We start from the raw sequence: 6,000 nt of genomic DNA, 5'->3' as shown, positions 1-6,000 counted from the left end.
AAGCAGATAAGATAGCGTCAACGTCTAGTGTACCGTCAGGGTCTGCGCCTTCGTCTGTGTCAAATGAAATAACTGAAAACGACAGTAAGATAAAAATGACGGTACAACCACCTCTACCACCAAATTCTCCACCACCAATCCTTTGAATTTTGAAATTAAGACCGAAGTTGTGGATGATATGTATGAAGTTAACACAGAAGAAAGACCAAATAGGGGACAGACAGTAGAATATTCTATAGAGTTTGAGTCCTAAGCAGAAAACCTAAAAAAACAATGTGCAATGCAAGGATTTCATTCGTGGTACATGCAAGAGAGGAGAAACCTGCAATTATGTGCATGTGCTGGATTTGGACAACTACTTTTGAAAAGGAAAGCTTCTTTAGAACTGGTTATTTGCCACCACATACGTTACGCCATTTGAAATAATGCATCCAGTTTATCCTACCCTACCAACGGAAATGCAAGCTGGATCCTATTCGGGACCACCAGGATCAAGAAACGAAAGACGAGACAGTCCCGTTCAAAACGGGACTTGTGGTCATGTTGCATATACACCATTCCGTGCGGCTGTCTCTCCGCCTACTTATGCTTGGTGTTGAAAATACAGACCAACCGGTATACAAGAAATGTCTGAATTGTGAATTCCATAAGGTCAGATACCAATAAAATCAAGCAAAGATAGACATATCGATAAAATCCACTAAAACATTGGATGAAAATATTGCAAAATTGTTGAATAAGAAGAACTGGCTTACCACTGTGCTCAAAGTTATATTGTCCTGTCCAGACACTTATTACAATAGCGATGTAACTGCCTGAATTTATACTACTAATATACGGTATAATATTTTTTGTAAACATACCATTACGTACATGAAAATATACTGTACTTATTTTAATTTTATGCCTTGCTGTGCGATGGTTCTTTTACGATGATTATGATTTCAGTATTTTATAATTTTAAATATATTAACCCTACAAGAGAACCATAGAAGAACCATATGCGGAACACCGACTTTAATCGTTCCTGTAGCTATAAAAGTATTAGTAGCGACATCTTTTGACTTGACTTGATAGAAGCTACTGATTTTTAGCAATATAGTAATACGATCCATTACCGAAAGATGTTGTTCGTGTTTTTGTTATAGTGAACTCAGGGTGAAATTTGAATGAAAGTGTTGCGTTAGTAAGTTGTTTTTTATATTACAATAGTAAACGTATCAGTAAATCATATTTTTATATATGTTGTTGTTTTATATGTGTTGCTGTCCTTGTGAATACTTTGATTTTATTATAGATAATGTCGCGAAGAAGATTGTGTGATGCAGATATTGAGGGTTTCTTGAATATTCCTCCTGGAAGCGAAGATGAACAAGATTTCTATGACGCTGAAAGTGATGATGACATCGAAAAAGTTCAATCAATCCGAAACATTTTATCCGAGGCGCTTAGCGACGTGGAAACTTCCTCATCTCCGCAGAAACGTCAGTGTTCGTCTCCTGTTAACGAGGTTGTTACGAATATTGAAAATTATCAACCAGAAATATTAGAGCCTCAGTCTAGTACATCAGGAATGACTTCCGGGACAACTACAGGTACCATTACACAATGTCGGGCATCTAGACGATCATGGAGTATGAGTAACACAATCGGTCATAGATCTAGAATCCCTGGCTCTGTCACTCAAAGAAAAAAGAGGAGATTTATTTGGAAGAAAACTTCTTTCCAATCACTTCCTTTATCATGTACTGGAAACACAAATTTACAGTCACCGATTATAGACTTCGAAACTCCCCTGCAATATTTTTCATGGTTTTTTGATAATGAATTATTTCAACATATCGTAGAAGAAATGCACAAATTTAGTATACAAAAAATCCATCAAAGCCGTATATAATAACAACTAATGAATTGGAAAAGTTTACAGGTATCTGTGTGATTATGAGTCTGGCGCCACTGCCAAATATTCGAATGTATTGGGCATCTGAATTAGGTATTCCTTTGATTATAAAGACGATGTCGCTAAATCAATTCAAAAAAATCTGTCAATTCCTACATTTTAACGATAATTCTACGCAACCGCCATCAGATAGTCCAGGGTATGACCGTTTGCATAAAATTAGGCCCATATTGGAAACATTAAAAAAAATGTCAAAGCGTGCCGAAAAGAGAAGCACTATCAGTCGACGAGCAAATGTGCGCGACAAAAGCCTGTAATCTTCTTCGACAATACCTACCTAATAAGCCACACAAACGGGGCTATAAACTGCTTATTCTCTGCGACGATCGTGGCTTTGCTTACGATTTTGAAATTTATTCTGGAATGGAGAACGATCCCGAGCTAAGACATCCAAGTGAGCCAGACTTAGGAGCTAGTTCAAATATCGTAGTACGCTTAGTTAGGTCCATACCAAAGAATAAAAATTACAAATTATTCTTTGATAATTATTATACATCACCAGAATTGATTGCTCATTTGGCCAAACAGGGACCAACTATTACACCTATATCTTGAGATATGTTAGGCACAATGTAAGCCTTTAAATCTTTACACATGGCTTCATCAGCTTTTATAGTAATCAAAACCTCGCCAAGAGGTGTAACAATTGATCCACCGAAACCTTTTATTACATTATTTTCTGCACACGGTTGAATGTCCAGCAATAGTTGATTAGCCACCGACTCCGTTATCGTAATGCATGTACTTCCAAAATCTATAAAAGCATTTACTTTTATGTCATTAATAATTATGGGCATAAAATACTTTGAACCTTCATCACGATCAGTAATCAATTGTACCTTTTGCGGAGGCATAGAGTTTTTTGTATTACGACTTTTAAGTTTGAAGCATTCCTCCTTAATGTGACCCATTTTATTACAATATGAACATTTACGTATTTTTAAAAAACAATTATTTTCATTATGTCCCTTTTTACTACAAAACGAACAATTACTTACTAATTTTTCACGCATTTTATAAGTACAACGATTGGCAGTATGACCGCGCCTTTTGCAAGTGTGACATTTAACATTATTAGAATACCTAACGTCCGTACTCTCATATTTGTGAGACACTGGAACGGCTAAAGCTGAGGTTCTCAATGATGACAAATAATTTAATAATGAATTTGGTTCACGACAACCCGCCGATATCGCTCCTATTTCTACCAACTCGTTACCTATCGTACCTATAATTGCCTCTGTTATTAACGATGGTTGTATGTTACATGCATTACCTAGCGCCAGTTTATCATAGTAAAATGGTAAATAATCCATATCGGGACGCCTAATGGTATTTACTAAATCACGTAACATACTTAATTTACTTTTATGGGACGGAAAAGCTGTTAACAATTTATTTTTAAATTCCGCCCAAGGGCGGTTTATATCTTGCAGTTGTAATTGATTATACCAACTACGAGCATAACCTTTTAATTTTGACGCGCAATTAAATAGTAATGTTTTCTCATCCCAGCCATACATGTTGGAAATGCCCTCTACCTTACGGAGCCACAACTCCATGGTTATTAACGACGTTTGAGGGTCGTATTCAGGTACTGGGTCACTCCGACCTACATAACGAATATTAGTATTGAAAGAACTATTATTACAATGTTCATCATACGTAAATCCCTCTTGAGATGACAGCTGTGGTCTACCTGTGATAGTCGTTGAGTCCTGTGCGACTACAACAGGCAGCGAACCAATTGTGCACGAAGGAGTCTGCACTGTAGACTGTGAGTGCGCGGCCCGCTCACTAACAATCACAGACGGCATGGCCTGTAATGTAATGAGGTCGACTGCAACCCTCCGTCAATTGGAACATGCCGAGCTTTGTAAATTTCATTTTCCAAATTATGTAACCGTTGTGCCAACCGACGGTTTTCTATTTCGGCAAGCAACCGACGACGTAAACGCTTTTCCCGTCTTGCACTTGATTTGTCTTTTTTTGACTTCGACCCCATAGTCACAATATTAGTACTATAAATATCACAGTTACGTCGTAAACAAACACAATAACAAGCGTTCTTCGGCTAACTACGCAGTTAAATTGTCTATCCCGGAAACACAAGAACAAGCGTTCATCGGTTAACTACGCAGTTAAATTGTCCATCGCACTTCTGAACTGTAAGAGTATATAATAAAATTAAACTATAGTTCATTCTATTAATTTATGAACACAGTTTATCACTCGTATATATATTAACAAAAAAACAATAAAACATAATTGTGGACGAGTAGCAAGAACGCAAAAGTAGTAGCCGTGAGGTGTCCTTCACACCGGGCGACGGATGTCGAACTAACTCGGCTCACCAAGGACGTGCGTAGCAAGCGCCGATTCGGATACGCGAGAACAATAGGTGTTAGGCTGGCATCCCCACTATGGTCGCGTCCTCGTTCACTATAAACTCGCATTAAATATGTCATCGTTTGCAAAGTTATTGCATATCATAGTTCATATATACCGCTTTTTAAATAAATTATCAAATAAGAAATGCATGTCATCTGGAGCAAGTTCAGAAATGTTACCTGAAGCTGCTAAATCAATCAATTTTAAGCCTTCGCCTAACTTTAAATACATAAGAAAGTAATTAAAATCTAAGTTTGAGGAAGCAGATAAGATAGCGTCAACGTCTAGTGTACCGTCAGGGTCTGCGCCTTCGTCTGTGTCAAATGAAATAACTGAAAACGACAGTAAGATAAAAATGACGGTACAACCACCTCTACCACCAAATTCTCCACCACCAATCCTTTGAATTTTGAAATTAAGACCGAAGTTGTGGATGATATGTATGAAGTTAACACAGAAGAAAGACCAAATAGGGGACAGACAGTAGAATATTCTATAGAGTTTGAGTCCTAAGCAGAAAACCTAAAAAAACAATGTGCAATGCAAGGATTTCATTCGTGGTACATGCAAGAGAGGAGAAACCTGCAATTATGTGCATGTGCTGGATTTGGACAACTACTTTTGAAAAGGAAAGCTTCTTTAGAACTGGTTATTTGCCACCACATACGTTACGCCATTTGAAATAATGCATCCAGTTTATCCTACCCTACCAACGGAAATGCAAGCTGGATCCTATTCGGGACCACCAGGATCAAGAAACGAAAGACGAGACAGTCCCGTTCAAAACGGGACTTGTGGTCATGTTGCATATACACCATTCCGTGCGGCTGTCTCTCCGCCTACTTATGCTTGGTGTTGAAAATACAGACCAACCGGTATACAAGAAATGTCTGAATTGTGAATTCCATAAGGTCAGATACCAATAAAATCAAGCAAAGATAGACATATCGATAAAATCCACTAAAACATTGGATGAAAATATTGCAAAATTGTTGAATAAGAAGAACTGGCTTACCACTGTGCTCAAAGTTATATTGTCCTGTCCAGACACTTATTACAATAGCGATGTAACTGCCTGAATTTATACTACTAATATACGGTATAATATTTTTTGTAAACATACCATTACGTACATGAAAATATACTGTACTTATTTTAATTTTATGCCTTGCTGTGCGATGGTTCTTTTACGATGATTATGATTTCAGTATTTTATAATTTTAAATATATTAACCCTACAAGAGAACCATAGAAGAACCATATGCGGAACACCGACTTTAATCGTTCCTGTAGCTATAAAAGTATTAGTAGCGACATCTTTTGACTTGACTTGATAGAAGCTACTGATTTTTAGCAATATAGTAATACGATCCATTACCGAAAGATGTTGTTCGTGTTTTTGTTATAGTGAACTCAGGGTGAAATTTGAATGAAAGTGTTGCGTTAGTAAGTTGTTTTTTATATTACAATAGTAAACGTATCAGTAAATCATATTTTTATATATGTTGTTGTTTTATATGTGTTGCTGTCCTTGTGAATACTTTGATTTTATTATAGATAATGTCGCGAAGAAGATTGTGTGATGCAGATATTGAGGGTTTCTTGAATATTCCTCCTGGAAGCGAAGATGAACAAGATTTCTATGACGC

The 6,000-nt window shown here is 36.9% G+C and overlaps 1 pseudogene; it reads left to right on the top strand.

Annotated features, from left to right (window-relative positions):
• Positions 1 to 4,523: 4,523 nt before the first annotated feature.
• LOC131846914 (uncharacterized) lies at positions 4,524 to 5,037 on the top strand (annotated as a pseudogene).
• The last annotated feature ends 963 nt before the right edge of the window (positions 5,038 to 6,000 follow it).

Source organism: Achroia grisella, unplaced genomic scaffold (genome assembly GCF_030625045.1).
Source record: "Achroia grisella isolate CSIRO2021 unplaced genomic scaffold, CSIRO_AGI_Agris_v1 utg5129, whole genome shotgun sequence".
Classification (NCBI taxonomy): domain Eukaryota; kingdom Metazoa; phylum Arthropoda; class Insecta; order Lepidoptera; family Pyralidae; genus Achroia; species Achroia grisella.
This window is presented reverse-complemented; position numbering and strand designations above follow the sequence as displayed.